The sequence below is a fragment of the Lathyrus oleraceus genome, chromosome 6 (genome assembly GCF_024323335.1).
Source record: "Lathyrus oleraceus cultivar Zhongwan6 chromosome 6, CAAS_Psat_ZW6_1.0, whole genome shotgun sequence".
Classification (NCBI taxonomy): Eukaryota; Viridiplantae; Streptophyta; class Magnoliopsida; order Fabales; family Fabaceae; genus Lathyrus; species Lathyrus oleraceus.
In genome coordinates this window covers 219,526,701-219,546,449 of record NC_066584.1, presented here as the reverse complement: position 1 = coordinate 219,546,449, position 19,749 = coordinate 219,526,701, and positions in this window count along the sequence as shown.

Below are 19,749 nucleotides of genomic sequence, written 5' to 3'. Positions count from 1 at the left end.
AAACCCTTGATTCATGGTTGATCCGTTCTTGTATCCTTAATATCAATGGAACTTGGGTGTTGATAAGGTGTAAACCATAATCCACCAAAATGGATGATTGATATTAAGGATGACTTGATCCATCCCATGACCTTTGTGTGGTATGCTTTGCTTGATCCTTGAGTGTGATTGTTGCATCCATGCATTCATGCACCCATTTGCATCCATGTCATCAATAATGAGAAATTTTTCAAGGAACTTAAGAGATCTATTTGCAAATTTTCAGACACGGATAGACAAAGAAGGAATACCAAGAAGTACAGTTTCAGACAACCAGACTTGAAAGAGCTAAGGAATTTGACATCCTATGTATTAGATCCCTTGGATTTCAAGGCTCGTCATGGGAAGCTTCTATCTATTCTGGCTACTCAAGTGGACGAAGGTTTGATGAGTGTATTGGTGCAGTTCTATGATCCCTTGTACAATTTCTTCACATTTCCAAATTTCCAGCTTTTGCCTACGCTTGAGGAGTATGCCGATCTTGTGGGTATACCTATCCTAGACCAGTTGACGTTCAGTGGCTTAGAGAGGGTTCCTACTTCTCAAGAGATAGCTGATATGTTGCATATAGATGAATCTCTGGTTGGTGCTCATATGACTACCAAAGGTGGAATTCAAGGTATCCCTTTTGAGTTCCTCATCGCTCAAGCTACTTTATATGGGAAGGCCATGAGTGAGGACGCCTTTGAGGCCATATTTGTACTTCTCATCTATGGGCTAGTGTTATTCCCCAACATCGACAAGTTTGTAGATGTGAACGCTATTAGGATTTTCTCTACTCTTAATCCCATTCCGACTCTGTTGGGTGACACTTACTTTTCTTTGCATATGAGGAATGCAAAGGGTGGTGGTACCATTGTGTGTTGTTTGCCTCTGCTGTACAAGTGGTTTATTTTGCACTTACTGCATACGGTCGCCTTCAAGGAGAACAAAGGATGTCTACGGTGGTCCACGAGACTTATGTCTCTCACTAATGATGATCTCTTTTGGTACAACCGTGTATATGATGGTGTGCAGATTATCGACTCTTGTGGTGAATTCTCCAATGTGCCTCTTCTTGGTACATGTGGTGGAATTAACTACAACCCTATTTTGGCACGTCGTTAGCTTGGGTTCCCCCTAAAGGATAAACCTAATAACATTCTGTTAGAAGGTGTATTCTTTCAGGAGGGTAAAGATCCCCAAGGCTTGAAGGGCATGATGGTTCGCGCTTGGCGCAAGATCCATATGAAGGGAAGGAAAGAGCTTGGTCCGAAGAACTGTATTGCTTTGGAACCCTATACCTCGTGGGTTAGGAGGAGAGCTTCCGAGTACCTTATGCCTTATGAGTATTCGAGACCTACACCTTTGGTTGTGGCTGGGCCTTCAACCCTCCCTGACCAAGGAGTAGAGGAGTTGAGAGACGAAGACCGTTCACGTGCTTAGATCCATGAACGAGAGGAGCTACTTCAGCAGCTTAGAGATAAGGATGCATTGATAGAGTTTCTTGAGCATCAGGTTATCGATGAGCCTGATGATGTGGTGACCTCTCTTCTTCCTCAGTCTTCCAAGTTTTGGAAGAGGAAGTATGATCGACTCGCCAAAGAGAAGGAAAATATGGAGGCAGCCTATGAGAGAGAGGTGAAGAGGCTTCGTGCAGCTTATCTTCCAGTCTCTAGAGCTTTAGATGATTGTTTCTAGGGTTCCATAGGATTTTCATTTTCCTTCTCTCTTGTATTGTATTTGGTTACCAAGACTGTACTTCTTTAGTGTAAAAATATTTTCCAGATATTATTGATGTGATATTTCCATATATGTCTAAATGATTAATACTTTCAGATATTTGCAAATAGGACTTTAAAGTTCCTCTAATAAAAAATAAATCATATGCACAAGCATTGCATGCATCATGTGCATAAGCAGGTTTTGCTCCAGGCTTCTTGTTCAATGGTCTAACTCTGTGTTCTTCATTTATTTTGAAGACAAGCTGACTCACCGGTACTACACTCGAGCCAACACTTCAAGACTGATGGATTACTTAGAGCAAGAGAACCATGAACTCAATGAGGAAGTGGCCAGATTGACTGCCTTGATGGAGTCTTTCATGGCCGCCCAAAGCCAGTCGTCTCCAACGCCTTCAACTCCTCCCTAGAGGACAGTCATCTCCGAGGTTGCCTCTTCAACAGTGCCTACGGCCAACGCTCACTTTGCACCAACTGCTATGTCAGCCGGGTTTCCCTGGGGGATGCCCGCAAACTTTGTTCCTGTGGGTCTTGCCCCCACATTTGCTTCTCTGTCGGCATCTAGCCCGGTCCTCGCCGTTCCACCTCCTGTCGTGCATACTATGCCGAGAGTAGACGACACCATCTACCACTCTGAGCCGTCTGAGGGCCCAGATGTCTATGAAAAGATGGATGCAATGAACGATCAGTTTCTTGAGCTCCGCAAGGAACTCAAAACTCTTAGAGGAAATGACCTCTTTGGCAAGTCTGCTGTTGAACTCTGCCTGGTTCTGAATGTTAAAATCCCTGTAAAATTTGAAGTACCTGAGTTTGAAAAGTACAAGGGAAATACTTGCCCTCTCAGCCACCTGGTTATGTATGCGAGGAAAATGTCGACTCATACCGACAACGATCAACTCCTCATTCATTATTTCCAGGACAGTCTGTCTGGTGCTGCCCTGAGATGGTATATGGGGTTGGACAACGCGAACATCCGATCCTTCAATGACCTTGGCGAAGCTTTCGTCAAGCAATAAAAGTATAATGTGATATGGCTCCCGATAGGGATCAATTGAGAGCCATGTCCCAGAAGGACAAGGAAACTTTCAAAGAGTACGCCCAGAGGTGGCGAGAGCTAGCAGTACAGATTGTGCCTCCGCTGGAAGAGAAAGAAATGACCAAGATCTTCCTGAAGACCTTGAGCTAATTTTATTATGAGCGGATGATTGCCAGCGCTCCTTTTGATTTCACCAAGATGATGAACATGGGGATGCGTTTGGAGGAAGGAGTCAGGGAAGGGCGCCTGACCAGAGAAGAAGGCTCTTCTGCCAAACGATATGGGGCGTTTGGAAAGAAGAAAGATGGTGAAGCGCATGCTGTGACCTCCCATATCAAACCAAGAAGACCCTCATTAAGGAGGAAGACCGTGCGTCCCGCCGGTAATCAGCATCAGGTGGCTCACATAGCACCTGTTTTCAGGGAAAACCAACACTATCAGCACAACAATAACCAGTAACAGCAACATCAACAATATCAACCACAACAACACTGTCTTCAACAGCAGGCCTACCAGCCTCAAAACAACAATCAGACTAGTACCAGCTATGAGAGGAAGAGGGTCACCTTTGATCCTATTCCTATGACCTATGCAGAGCTATATCCCTCTTTGATAGAGAGGAAGCTGATTACTCCACGCGACCCACCGGCTATACCTACCAACCCTCAGTGGTGGTATAAGCCAGAGATACATTGTGTTTATCATTCCGATGCCCCCGGACATGACGTGGAAAACTGTTACCCTCTGAAGACCAAGGTTCAAGACCTTGTGAGAAGTGGTATCTTGTGTTTCGAGGACGTAGGTCCCAACGTTAAGAAGAACCCATTGCCCGAGCATGGGAAATCTGCTGTCAACATGGTCCAGGGCTGCCATGGTAAATATAAAGTCAAATATGTCAGTCATATTCGACAATCTTTGGTCGAGATGCACAGACTGTTGTGTGAATACAGTCATTACGAGCACGACCATGATAGATGCCATGTCTGCACTATCAATCAAAGGGGATGTCACCAAGTCCGTAAAGACATCCAAGAAATGTTGGATAAAGGTGTAATTGAAATACTTCAGAATCGCGATGTTGATGATGATGAAGTCAATGTGATATCTCCAGTATTCAGGATCCCTGAGCCTGTTGTCATTCGATACGATGGAAGCAAACAGAAGGCTTCTCCCTATTTGCTAATTAAACCAGCTGGCCCTATACCATACTCATCTGACAAGGCTATCCCCTATCGTTACAATGCTATGGCATTGGAAGATGGGAAGGAGGTGCCCCTGCCCTCTACCTCTGTTGTTAATATCACCGATGTCAGCGGCCTGACCCGTAGTGGTCGTGTTTTATCGGCTCCGCCGAAACCCCAGGCTGACACCCGAAGGGCTGATGTTGCTGATTGTGTTGTGCGCCCGGTTGGGAATGCTGTTATTGCTCCGAATCCGGCACTTGTTGCTAGTAAACCTGCCACCGTTGTAAGAACTCCTGTCTCCGTTGGCCAGAATGGCACGATGAAAGAAGACTGTGATGAGATGCTGAGGCTCATCAAAAGGAGTGAATACAATGTTGTAGACCAGCTTCTACAAACGCCATCAAAGATCTCTGTGCTATCTTTGCTTATGAACTCAGAACCACACCGCGAAGCTCTGCAGAAGGTGTTGGATGTGGCGTATGTAGACCATGACGTCACAATAGAACAATTCGATAGTATTGTTGCAAACATCACTGCTTGTAACAATCTGAGTTTTTATGATGTTGATCTCCCTGAAGAGGGAAAGACCACAATTTGGCGTTCACATATCTATGAGCTGCAAGGATGATGCCATGTCTAATGTGCTGGTAGACACTGGATCGTCACTGAATGTGTTGCCAAAATCCACTCTGGCTAGATTGTCATACCAGGGGCCTCCCATGAGGCAGAGTGGAGTAGTGGTAAAAGCTTTTGATGGATCCCACAAAATGGTGATTGGAGAGGTTGAACTCCCAGTCAAGATTGGACCAAGTGATTTCCAGATCACTTTTCAGGTCATGGATATCAACCCAACATATAGCTATTTATTTGGAAGACCTTGGATTCACGAGGCAGGCACCGTGACATCCACCCTACACCAGAAATTGAAATTTGTCAAGAACAAAAAGCTGGTGGTGGTAGGGGGAGAGAAGGCTCTCCTGGTTAGCCATCTGTCTTCCTTTTCTTATATAGATGCTGAGGAAGAAGTTGGAGCGTTGTTCCAAGCTTTATCTATTGCTGAGCCTACTAAGAAAGGAACTTCTTCATTTGCGTCCTACAATGATGCTAAGTTGGCCATTGAGCATTGCACAACTACCAGTTTAGGACAAATGATCAAGATGGAAGACAATAAATCCCGGGCTGGCATAGGGTATTCTTCTGGAACTTTCAACAAGCATGGGTTGTTTCAGAGTGGTGGGTTCATCCACATTGTCCAAGACGAGGAAGCTGCTGCTATTATGGAAGAGGATGCAGAGGAGGATTCTGGCAACTTTGTCATCCCTGAAGGGGTCTACAATAACTGGGTTGTTGTTGATGTTCCAACAATTGTCCATAAGTCAATGTAATGTTCATTTTGTTTAAAAAAAACCCTTCTCCCATGCCAAAAGGAGGAGTGATGACATTGTTGGCTCATAAATACAATGATATTTTCATTCAGTAAATTCATGTTAAATGTTTGTTTTTCCAATTATTTTCACTTTTTGCTTTTTTGCATGAAATTGGTGATCACATAAAACCTTAAAAATAGAATAAAATCAATCTTTTCATCAGCATAATGATTTGCCTTGTTTGAATTCTAAAAATCTCTTTTATATCCCAAATCATTATGTAGGTTGATCAAACCCATTGAACATAATGATCCAACACCATCTCTCAACTTTGAGTTCCCTGTATTTGAGGACGAAGAAGATGATGTTGAAGAGATTCCTGACGAGATTACCCGTCTACTTGAGCACGAAGAGAAGATCATTCAGTCGCATCTTGAGAATCTAGAAACAGTCAACTTGGGGTCTGAAGATTGTGTGCGAGAAGTGAAGATTGGGGCACTCCTAGAAGAATCTGTTAAGAAGGGGTTGATTGAGTTGCTACGAGAATACGTCGACGTCTTTGCCTGGTCATATGAAGACATGCCTGGTCTGGATACTGATATCGTGCAACATTTCCTGCCTTTGAAGCCTGAGTGTGTGCCTGTAAAGCAGAAGCTCAGAAGAACTCATCCTGATATGGCAGTAAAGATTAAAGAAGAAGTTCAGAAGCAAATTGATGCGGGGTTTCTGGTAACTTCTACATATCCTCAATGGGTGGCCAATATTGTGCCCGTACCTAAGAAAGATGGAAAAGTCTGAATGTGTGTGCACTATAGAGACTTGAATAAAGCTAGTCTGAAGGATGACTTTCCTCTACCACATATTGATATGTTGGTAGATAATACAGCTAAATTCAATGTCTTCTCATTTATGGATGGATTTTCCAGATATAACCAGATTAAGATGGCACCCGAGGATATGGAGAAGAAAACATTCATCACACCTTAGGGAACATTCTATTATCGAGTGATGCCCTTCGGTTTGAAGAACGCCGGAGCCACGTATCTGTAAGACCCTAATTTTGTCCCTAAGATCCCTCATGGCATCATATCATATCATATCATTGCCTCAAGGATCATTGTGCACCATGCTTGCTCCCCTGTGGGTGGGTTATCTTTTGAGTGTGGTTTCTTGATCACCAAGCATGTTTGGCATATGTATATAATTGCTTTTCATTTGTTTACTAACCAAAAGTACAAAAATATATCATCTAACCTTGTTACTTGCAGATGAAGTAATCACAGGTCAAGACAGTCATTGAGCAGTAGATGGTGGCCATTCTTGAGAATTTGGGCACCTTGATCATTCATAAGAGCTTATATGAGCTATGATATCATTTTGAATCAAAGTCCCAAGTGATAGAGGCTTGAATTTCATCTGAGCATAGCCAGGTCAACTGAAACCCTAGAAAAGTGAACACAAGTCAACTGTGCATTCAATCATGGATTTGAAGGTGGGAGATGGTTAGAGAGACCTCATTCATGTCCATACAAGTCTCATTTGACATTTCAAACATCAACAATGAAGAATTTGAGGTCAGATGAAAAGTTTCCAAAAATAGTAAGTGACCTGTAATTCAAAATTGCCAAAAATGGAAAGGTCTTCTCCTCAAGATTACATCATCAAGAAAGCTTCAAATGAAATTTTTCCCAACATGAAAGTTAAAGATCTTGCTCTCACCTTTCCAAAAAGTCCAAGATCATGGATTTCTCATTTGTGGTTGAAGAGATATGATCAAAACATGGCAAGGTGTACATGGATTTTCAAACATGCATAACTTCTCAACCAAATGACCAAGTGAAGTGGTTCTTTTTGCCAAATTCCTCTCTTGAACTCTACTATCCAATTCATGCATCATATTCCATGCATTTTGATCACAAAAATATTGGCATTTTCATTTGAATTTTGGAGGGAAATCCAAATTTAAAAATTGTGCATTGCCTTCACTTCCCACCATTGGCATTTGATTCAAGATCACATTTTAAGTGCATTTCCACCAGAACTCGTGCACTGTAGCATTGCATTACACATATAAGGGTGCTTTGGCCAATTTGGCATTACACTTGGTTTTCACTAATTACTTTGGCATTGCTTAATTGTGATTAACAAGCATCATTAGGAGATCATATATAACCATAATCCTAACAGAAATTCAGTAACCACAATTCACAAATCTCAGATCTAGAAATTTCTCTCCAATTTTCTCTCAACTTTTTCATCCAATCTCTTCATAAGCATTGCCTTGTTCTTGATTTGTTCATCATCCACAAGCATCATTGAAGGTTTTGGAAGCAAGATCTAGAAGAATTGAGCTGATTCGAGGACTGTTGAACCTTGCATCCATTAATGGCAGTTGAAGATTCAAGAAAGATCAAGCACTGTTGAGCTATTATTCTTCATCCATTCATTCATCTAAGCATTGGAGAACATCTGTTTCAGCTTTCCAGGACCTGAATCGAGCCATTCCACTTCTGTTGCTTCTTGAAGGTCAGAACTCGATTGCTTCCATTCATGAAATTATTGTGTGCTTATGGTAGATCTTTGAATGTGGAGTATACTGAGCTTTAGATCCATGATTTTCGTGGAGAAATGACATAGTTATTGTAGTTTAAAGTTTGATGGATGAAACTTCATTTGCTTGGATCTTTTAATACATGTTGATTTAGAACAAATTAGGTATGGCATGATGATGTATGTGAGAAGACGAGTCCATTGATATGCGCATTGTGAATTTCTGGACATGTTTGTTCTTGAGGATGAAGAACACGTATGAATGTTGATGAACACTTAGGGTTTTCGTTTCCAGGCTGAGTTTGATCTTCATAGCGCGCTTGTGCATGCATTTTCATGTTATAGCTCATGCATTGGTCCAGGTCAGCGTACACGTGGCCATTTGATTGGCTAGGAGCGACTGCCATTGCCACCTAGATTAATGAAGTGCTGCGTTTCGTGTATCAGCGTGCTTCATTCAAATTTCAACACGGTTCAATTCCCATCCATGACATTTCCAAATGACCTTTGCATTTTTTATTCCATCCATTCATATTAGTTCTTTCATGTTGTTTTTAATTTTTCTCTTCACTTAGAAAATTCATAACTCATTGATGGATGATCCAAATGACATGAGATTTTTTGCACCTTGTTCCTCGTGATGTCTACTATTTTATGAGTATTTTTCCAGAATTTGTGCTCGGTTGGAATTTAAATTTGCCTAGGGTTTGTGTATGCATATGCTATCATGTACCTTACTCGCCATTTTCTTTGTTAAATAATGATGGTTGATCCAATGGATGTGAAATTTGGTATGCTTAAACTAGACATCCTAATTGACATTTTGGTGTTGAGTTTGCATTTTTAGCATTTCTGGTTGTTGATATATGATCTGGTTAATGTAGGTGTGACAATGTGTGTCACACCATTTCTTGTCCAACTTGTTGATTTTCTTTGCCATGCCAAATAAATGCCAAATGATGTGATTTTTTGCATTTTGCTTCTTATGGATGTTAGGATTGATCATGAATTTTTGTAGAATTTTGGGATTCATTTCTGATTTGTTTGGTATTTTTATTGCTGGTTGACCATTTGTGGACTTTTGAATAGTCATGAATTTCAATAATTTGTGAAATGCTGGTTGTGTATCCTATGATTGTGAAATTTTGCACACTGATTCTAGACACTTTTAAGTTTATTGTGGTTTTAGTTTGGGTCATTTATCATGTTCCAATTCTGTTTTAGGCTTGTGCTAAGTTAGTGCATCATTTTGTGCCTTAATTGAGCTTGTTTGTGCTTACCATTGACTTGATGAATTTGATTACCATGCTTATACTTTTACAAATGCCTTGATTTTTGGTGTGTTGATCATGTTTTGTGTTCTGTTTATCCATGATTTTTCTTGGAATTAATTGAACCATTTTGGAATTAATATGCATTTGTTCATTCTGTTGCTTCAATATGGTTTCAACTTGCATACCTTGCCTTCAATTGATCATAAAATGTATTTGGTAAATGATATTGATGTGAGACTTTCTGCTATGTGTCAATAATTGTTTGAGGTTCCACCATGTCAAATTTCAGCTTCTGTTTTAAATTTTTTCCCCATCTTTGACCCTAGGCTTTGACCTAGTGGTTGGTTGCTCATGTTTGAAGTTTTGTTTCAGGTTACACATGCAAGTTACACAATTGATGATGCCTCATCTTGAGAGCATTTGATATTTGCTTTTGATTACTAATGTGTGTTTTGTAGGTTGATGTTGATTCAATTGAGATGGACTTGTGGCTTATGCCTTTGCCTATATTGGTTGTCTGTTGCATTAATTGTTGGTTGTTTGTCTGTATAGTATACTGATTTGTTTGATGTTTCCACAGGTACATTAGTTGCTTAAGTTCATTTTGAACTTTCTTTTGCTTGGTTGCTTAACCAATTAGGTATAATTTCTCTTCTTCATGTAGTCTGGAAGACCTGGCTTGTTATGTGGCCAGGCACCTGTCCGAAGTCCTCCTTAAGAGGCAATGCTTGTGTTTGTTTATTCTTTGTGCCAAGCAGGAAAAGTCCTCATGTGAGGCAATTGGTAGATAAAAGAGATGTGTAGTCCATCTCCTACTATTCAGTGTGTCATCCCTTTGCTCACATTACATGTTGATGCATTGTGGATCTTAACCCAAGATCTATAGAGTCATTCTCTTGTGGAGAGAGTTCCAACTTTCTGAACTCCCACACCTTCTAATATTCAAAGCTCTCCCAGGCCAGGGATAGAAGCTATGAGGCACACCCCTCATCTCCATTTCATCTGCTTCACCTTAACTCTCAATGTTAAGGTTAAGAGCACAACTTACCCCATTACAGTTGACTTTAAAGTCTAACCCTTGCTTGAGCCTAATTGCTTGTATATAGTGTGTGCTAACTGAATCATTGATTGCTTATCGGTTCATTTGTACATGTTTGCTTGTTTGCCTTTGTGCATTTATCATCATTAATTGTTCATTATTGCATGATCATCATTTCATATCTTTGTGACACATCTTTGTTTGTCCATTGAGGAATCAACTGTAAGTCCATTCATTGGCCATTGTTCCTATGATTTGAAAGGGATTGAGTGTAAGACCATTTCATTGGCCACTTACGTCCTCTTTGCTTAGTGCTTTTGTTTGTTTGTTTTATGTGAGGATTCAATTGTAAGTCCATGTTGTTGGCATTTGTTTTCCCATGATCATCTGTTGGAGATTAGAGTAAGCCCAGATAGATTGGCATCTGATATCCATGTTTTGTTTTGTTTTAGGAGATTGGAATAAGTCCATTTATTGGCATCTGATATCCTTGTTTGTTTTAGGAGATTGGTGTAAATCCATTGATTGGTATCCGGTATCCACCTTTGTTTGTGAGACTAGTGTAAGTCCATTGATTGGCATCCGATATCATTGTTTGGTTTTAGGAGATTGGTGTAAATCCATTGATTGGTATCCGGTATCCACCTTTGTTTGTGAGACTAGTATAAGTCCATTGATTGGCATCTGGTATCATTGTTTTGTTTTAGGAGATTGGTGTAAATCCATTGATTGGTACCCGGTATCCACCTTTGTTTGTGAGACTAGTATAAGTCCATTGATTGGCATCTGGTATCATTGTTTTGTTTTAGGAGATTGGTGTAAATCCATTGATTGGTATCCGGTATCCGCCTTTGTTTATGAGATTGGTATAAGTCCATTGATTGGCATCCGGTATCACCTTGCTTTGTTCATTTGTTACTTGCATTGTTGTTCATTCCAAAGGACACACTTGAATCATCTTCCATATGATTTCAAGAGGTGAACATCTAAGAAGTTTTACTTCCTCACCCTTCCATTTTTGTGTGTGTTTCCAAAACTCCCTTTTCACATGCTAATTCAAAAACTTTGACAAATATTGTGCAAACATTCTCATCTCTTTTCAAATTAGAAACCTAGGCTTTAGGCCTTTGATTTTTCAAACTCCATTTCATAATACTTCTTTGAATTGAATTCTAATCATACTTTGACCACTCTTTTGTGAATAAATCCTAATTGGTTAATCCAACTCATTCAATTGTTTTGTGGCTTTGTCCATTCTTGTTAAGTTTTCTTACATTAGCTATAGGTTTGATTTATCCTAGTTGGTTGATATTAATCTCACCTTCTTGTCCTTAGTGATTGAATTGTAAGACTTCCTTGCTTATTATAGGGTTAACCCCTCACTAGCAAGTTGAAGCTGTTCTCGCATGGTGGACTCGTTGTTTGTATAAGGTTGAGTTTTCTCCCGTGGATAACGAAAGACCTTAGGGCTTTTGTTTTAAAACGAACCCACTCATGTTTTGGAAATTTTTTAGCCGAACTACGGCGTTTTGATCCTTACCTTCCATGGAGAGGTACGTAGGCAACGGGTTCATCCGTTCAAACACAAAAATAATAAATTGTATATTCTTTTCTCATCTTCCCAATCATGTTTGCACAATATGTCATAAACAAATAAACTTTTTGTACAACAAGTGTGAAAAGGGCTCCCTAGGAGTACCTAGGACGTTTTGGGTGCCTAACACCTTCCCATTGCGTAATTAACCCCTTACCCAGATTCTCTGATCTTTTCATTAGTTTTCTATGTGTAAAACTTCTTAGGCTTTTGTTCGCTTTTTAGCCAATCCTTTGGATAAATAAAAGTGCGGTGGCGACTCGATTCTTTGTATGCTTTGCTTTTGATTTAACCAATAAATCATAAAGTGACGAATACACCACTACAGTATCAACGAGCTATGACTACCTTGTTTCACGATATGATGCACAAGGAGATCGAGGTGTATGTTGATGATATGCTTGCAAAGTCGAGAATGGAAGTTGAACATGTTGAGCACTTGTTGAAGCTTTTTCAGCGTTTGAGGAAGTATAAGCTTTGTCTAAATCCTAACAAGTGTATATTTAGGGTCCGTTCCGGCAAGTTATTGGGCTTTATTGTCATTGAGAGAGGTATTGAGGTTGATCCTGCAAAGGTCAAAGCAATACAAGAAATGCCTGCGCCCAAAACTGAGAAGCAAGTCCGAGGTTTTCTTGGCCGCTTGAATTATATTTCCAGATTTATATCCCACATGAATGCCACATGTGCGCCGATATTCAAGCTCCTCCGGAAAGATCAGCGTAATGATTGGACTAAGGATTGCCAAAAAGCCTTTGACAGTATCAAGGAATATCTGTCTGAGCCTCCGATTTTGTCTCCACCTGTGGAAGGGAGACCCTTGATTATGTATATGACAGTTCTTGAAGATTCTATGGGTTGTGTCCTTGGTCAGCAAGACGAATCAGGGAAGAAAGAATATGCTATCTACTACCTGAGTAAGAAGTTAATTGATTGTGAGTCTCGATACTCAATGCTTGAGAAAACATGTTGTGCTTTGGCTTGGGCTGCTAAGCGCTTATGCCAGTATATGTTGAATCATACGACTTGGTTGATATCCAAAATGGATCCAATCAAGTATATCTTTGAGAAACCTGCTTTAACTGGGAGGATTTCCCATTGGCAGATGCTGTTGTCTGAGTATGATATTGAGTATCGAGCTCAGAAGGCTATTAAAGGTAGTATATTGGCTGACCACTTGGCACATCAACCAATCGAGGATTATCAGTCAGTTCAGTATGACTTCCCAGATGAGGAGATTCTGTATTTGAAAATGAAAGATTGCGATGAGCCTACGCTCGATGAAGGGCCAGAGCCTGGTTCCCGATGGAGCATGGTGTTTGATGGCGTTGTAAATCAATATGGAAATGGTATTGGGGCAGTGAATATTACTCCTCAGGGCACACATTTTCCTTTTACAGCAAGGCTAACTTTCAAATGCACGAATAATATGGCGGAGTATGAGGCCTGCATTATGGGATTGGAAGAATGTATTGATCTTAGGATCAAGCATCTTGACGTCTATGGTGATTCGGCCCTTGTTGTTAATCAGGTTAAGGGTGAATGAGAGACAAATCAGCCTGGCCTCATCCCATATAGAGATTATGCGAGGAGGATTTCAACGTTCTTTACTGAGGTTGACTTCCATCATATCCCTCGAGATGAGAATCGATTGGCAGATGCACTTGCTGCACTTGCTTCGATGATCGTGGTGAGACTCTGGAATGAGGTTACCAATATCACTATGATGCGCTTGGACATACCAGCTCATGTATTTGCAGTTGAAGAAGTGAAGGATGATAAGCCATGGTATTATGATATCAAGTGTTTTCTTCAGAGTCAGATTTACCCACCTAGGGCATCTGTTAAAGATAGGAAGACTTTGAGAAGATTATCAGGTAGTTTCTACCTTAATGGCGATGTGCTTTATAAGAGGAATTTTGAGATGGTTCTGCTCAGATGCATGGATAGACACGAAGCAGACCTGTTAATGACTGAGATCCGTGAGGGTTCATTTGGTACTCATTCCAATCGACATGCCATGGCTAGGAAAATGTTGAGGGCAGGCTACTATTGGCTGACAATGGAGTTTGACTGTTGTAAGTATGTGAAGAAATGCCACAAGTGTCAGATTTATGCGGATAAGATTCATATTCCCCCGACACTTCTGAATGTGATTTCATCACCATGGCCTTTCTCCATGTGGGGAATTGACATGATTGGCATGATAGCAATTGATTACTTCACCAAATGGGTTGAAGCAGCATCATACGCGAACGCGGCCAGGCAGGTGGTTGTGAAGTTTATCAAGAATCAACTCGTATGCCGTTATGGTGTTCCAGATAAGATCATTACTGATAATGGATCTAACTTGAACAACAAGATGATGAAAGATTTGTGTAGAGAGTTCAAGATTGCGCATCATAATTCTTCTCCTTATAGGCCCAAGATGAATGGGGCTGTTGAAGCTGCTAATAAGAACATCAAGAAGATTATCCAGAAGATGGTTGTTACGTACAAAGATTGGCATGAGATGTTGCCATTCGCTTTGCATGGATACCGTACATCTGTCCGTACTTCAACAGGGGCAACCCCGTTTTCCCTTGTGTATGGCATGGAGGTTGTGCTCCCAGTAGAGGTGGAGATCCCATCAATGCGAGTCTTGATGAAAGACAAGTTGACTGGTGCTGAATGGGTTCAGAGTCGTTATGACCAACTGAATTTGATAGAAGAGAAGAGGTTGACTGCCATGTGTCATGGTCAGTTATATCAGCAGAGGATGAAGAAAGCCTTTGATAAGAAGGTCAAACCTCGAGTATTCCGAGAAGGCGACCTCGTGCTCAAGAAAGTCTTGTCTTTCGCGCCTGATTCCAGGGGCAAGTGGACTTCAAACTATGAAGGTTCATATGTTGTTAAGAGAGCATTTTCAGGCGATGCTTTAATACTTACAACTATGGATGGGGAGGATTTCACTCATCCTGTGAATTCAGATGCAGTCAAGAAATACTTCGCCTAAAGAAAAAACAGAATAGCTCACTAAGTTGAAAACCCGGAAGGGCGGCTTAGGCAAAAATGAGCGTCTCGGTGGATTGAAAACCCGAAAGGGCGATCCAGGCAAAAGTTAGAGACATAAATAATGAATATGTATCCCGCTAGATTGAGTACCTCACCCTGGGGCAATCTAGGCAAAAATTAGGGATATGGCAAGTAACTGCATCCTGACAAGACTTTGTTCTACAACTGTTATCTGTCAAAGAGTTTCGCTCAGTCACCGTCAACTGAAGCTTCAAATACATTGGATTCAGAGTTGGTGGAGAAATGGTCATTATGTTCAATGTAGCCCTTTTCCAATATATATCACCAATTTCAAATTTGTAAAGATCCATGGAGTCTTGCCATTTGCATACTACCATTCCATCCAATAAATTTAAGCCTTTATCCAATTCTTTGCACTCTTATTTGTTTCTGTTCAACAAATGTTTTACATGTTTTAATTGAAAAATATCATTGTTTTAAATAAATAAATTTTTCATAAATTGTTTTTAAACAAAGTGAACATTCACAATGACAAAAAGGATACTTGGGGCGTCTTCAGTGCTCTCCCAAGGATGGTATGATCTCCAAAAGGGTAAGACATTTGTTCATATTCCTAGCATACTTGTATCCTCCGCAAGTGCAGAAGAAGATTATGTATCACCAAATCCCCAGAGAGTTTGGGAGTCTGGTCCTAATCTGCTAGTCCCCCAGTGAGGCTGAATTTGGCATTTGTGTTATCAATTATACGGTTGTCATCCCTTGCGCGGATTGACCTAAAATCCCTTATAGATTGATAAATTAAATATGCTTAATCTTGTCGAAGAAGTTGGTTTTCCCTCACTTCAAGTTAGAAATATCTCCGCCATGGTGAACAGGAAATCCCTAGCATAAGCAGAATTATCATCAAGTTTATTTTGTAGCTCTTCCCCTGCGGACTTGTCTACTTTGATTTCCAGCAGATTTGCTCCTCGACCATCCTCAGCAGGGTTGGTCCCACTTTTACTCCCCAGTTTGGTCACCAGCAGGGTATCTCCTGTAGATTGCCTACAAGTAACCCCCGATTCAGTCATCAGCAGTGTTTCCCTAGTGGAATTGTCTGATCAGAGCCCGTTTGTTGTTTCCTCCCGAGCAGAGTGGTTGATGAAGATGTTTATCTTTCCATCCCTAGCGGAGTAGTGTTCCCTTCTCCTCGGCAGATATGATTTCTCCAGCAGTGCAAGGAATTTGTAGGTTTTGGAACTTTTGATTGGTGGTTATTCCCCACAGAGTTTCATTTCTCTCTTTGATAATTTCCCCAATAGAGTTGCTTCTACGGCGGATTTTATCCGTGTTTAGATTCCCCAGCCAAGACTTCGCCTGATTGCAGTTAGGCGTTGGAACTTCCGAGGAAGATGTGTTGTTTCCTTCCCACTTGAGTAACTGTTTCTCCTTTCCCTGTAGGGATCTTTATTTCCTGGTATCTGTTGCCCCCATCAGATTGGACGTTCTCCAGTGGGCCTGGCTTTCTCTTTTAAGATGTAGTACCGGATGTCTGTCCATCGATTCTTGGACCTGGTTGTGTTAGATATGTCTGTTCGTCAGCATCAATCATACATAAACCACACATATACATGCATAATTTTGACATTTAGATATTCATGTTGCATTCTTTGCCATATATCTTTGCTTGATGTCTCCTGCTATTTGGTGATACATATTTCCCCAAGCAGATGTTTGTGTTTGATCTCTCCATATAGAGTCACCCCATAGGCAGAAAGTGTCTACCCTTTCTTCCATATTCCCCACTGAGTTTGTGTCCTCGTGGATGATTATTATTTCAGTTTCCTCCCAAAATATGTACTAGGATGGAGTTGCTCCCTTGAGTTATATCCTCATTGGGTTGAGTCTTGTTTCATTGTGTCTCTCTAGTTTGTTCCTAGACTGACTGCTTTTGCTATTTCCCCTGCACTACCCCGTAGTTTAGATGAACGATTGCTCAGTAACCAGTAATTGCCCATCTCTTCCCTGGTGGAATTTGTGGTCTTCTACCCAGTAACCGGTAGTTGTAAGTCCTATTTTTCTGTGGTTTTCTACCCTCATACTGGTAGTTGTAAACCCCATCTTATCCCCTTGCAGAGTTAACCCTTGATTTTGTTCATCCTAACCGATGGCGGTTACTCTTCTGTGGTTTTCTACCCAATAGCCGGTAGATGTAATCCCCTCATTGACGGTTATCTTTATCCAATATTCGGTATTGATATTCCTTCACCTTTTTAGTATATCTCCCAGTAACCGGTGATATATCTCCCGGATCATTGCCTTTGTCAATGTATTCCCGGCGATTTATCTTTCATTTACCCTTGTTTGGTAATGATTGTTTCTCCCTTTGATCGGTCATCATTTTATACCTAGTGTTCGGTATCCCGATGTCCCTTCTTTTCGGTCGATTTGTCCTTTATTAACCCAGTAACCGGTTGTGGATAATCTTCCATGCGAGTATATTATCTATGTTCTGACGGTAATAGATAATATATCTCATGCGCTCTTCAGTCGAAGTCTTTTGTTCTTCCCTAGTCGAGTAAGATTCGTATTTCCTTATGGAATCGAATGTCCATCCTGTAATCGAGTTTGCTTTTTCAGCCCTCCTTTCGGATGATGAGTGTCTTGGAAATATTCCCCAATTCACGCTTGGTTGGTCACCTATTATATGCCTAGTAACCGGTATCCCCGGTGTTCCTTCCTTTCTGCTCCCTATTATGACTTTTTATCCCCTGTGGAGTCAGATTTCCCCGAGTCGAAGTATACCTTTTTAGGTCTTCCTCAGTTGATTTTGGATGTTTGATATCTCTCACCCTTATAACGATCTTAGATATTCATTCTCCCTGAGCGTGTTGTTCTTACACCCTCATACCGGTGTTTCGATCACATGTCTCCTTGAGCTTACTACCCAGTAACCGGTAATACCTCACTCTATTGTTTCCTCAGATGAGTCCTCTGTGGATATTCCCCACCGAAGTCTCTTAGTAGATTTTCCCCATCTGAGTCCGGATTTTCATCCGAAGTATCCTTTATGGATAGTGTTTGATGTATTGGCATATTCCCCAATACATGCATCTTTGCGTCAGCCCGAGTCTTTCCGTTGATTTATTTTCATGTAATTCCCCTCGTGTCTCTCAGCGAGTCTTAAGTCGTGACCTGCTCATGCATTTTATTCCCTTTCTTATCCCCATAAGAGTCCCCAGAGTCTCTGTCCCTTGGAGTGTATTACTCATATGGATTGTCAGTTTCTCATGATTTCTTTTCTTCTTTGCGGACACATATCCCCACAAAGTATTACCCTTTTGCATACATTTGCATCATGAGGTCTCTTAGGGACCAAAATTCGTCTCTTTGTTATTATTTAAGCCCATTCTACTTCGTCGAGACGAAGATTTTAACCTTCACTTCTCCGGCTAGAATGACCTTAAATAGGGGCATTTGTAAGACCCTAATTTTGACCCTAAGATCCCTCATGGCATCATAACATTGCATTTGCATCTTGCCTCAAGGAGCATAGCATCTTGGCTCCTTAACCCTAGGTTGGGAACTTTTTTGAGTTGGTTTGAGATCACCAAGCATGCTTGAATTGTATATTATTGCTTTTCTTACTTTGTTTATTAACCAAAAGCACAAAAATATGTCACTAACATCTTTTGTTTGTAGCTTGAGCAGTCACAAGATTCAAGGCTCACAGAAGATTCTATGCTCATTGATATGGCTAGGTGAAAGATGAAAGCAAGCATGGCAATGGTTCCCAAAGCTCTCATCCATCAAATGTGCTTCCCAGGTATCTCAACTCATCATTTTGATCAAAGCAAACCAAAGGGTTTGAGGCTTGTTTCCCAAGGAAACCCTAATTCATATGTTCATCAACTGTGCCTTGCTCATGAAGCAACCTCAACCTATGATCAAATGCAATCAAGGGAAGTTATTCCATTCATCATTTCATGCATATTTTAGCTTATTTGAGTGTCCTCAATCATCAATTCATCAAGATTTGAGGTATGGACTTGAGAAGTTGATCAGTCAATTCATCTGACTATTTTGAAGTACACTGAGACCTAACTTTTGATGTGTTTGTCAAATGGAGATGACCCCGAGAGAAAAACTGTTATTAAGAACCATATGAACAACTTTCATGTTCATCAAAAATTGATTTGAAGCTTGTAAGGTCATCATCCATTTCAAAACATTATAGGTCATTTTGACTAAAACCCTAATTTTGGGTCAACTTCCCAAGAACATAACTCATTCATTTTTCATTATTTTTAGGTGGGATTAAATTAATTGGAAATTTTAAGATGTCTACTTCAATTGTTATGTTGAATAAATTTTCAAATTCCTAAAAGAAATACATGTGATAATGCAAAACATTATAGGTCACTTTGGACCAAAGGCATTGAAATGTGAAAAAGTCCAACTTCAAGTGACCATAACTTCTTCATCAAAAATCCAAATGATGAAAAATTTAAGTCTAAATTGATTTTCTTGAAAATATATACAACTTTGATGTTGAAGTTTTTGTCATTTGGAACTTGCATCATTGAAACAGAAGGGCTTGAAGTTTGGCCATTTTTGAAATTTTCACATGTACATGTTTTGCACCTTACACTTCATGATCAATTTTCACCAATTTCCAAATGTCAAATGAAGTTTTGGTCAACATAAAAAATGATCCTCATGCCAAAAGCTCTCAAACCATTACCCATAAGGTTATATTTCAGTTTTGGAAGTGCCATTTTTGAAGAGATGAACAAGTTGGTACAATTTTGGAAACCATTTGAAAATGCATTGCATGATTTGATTACACACCATCTGCACGTCCAAATTATATCTGTTGATGTTAATCTTGCAAATCCAAGTGGAATTGGGCCCCTCCATGCGCCTGTACAGGCCCATGCATGGAGGCCCTTTC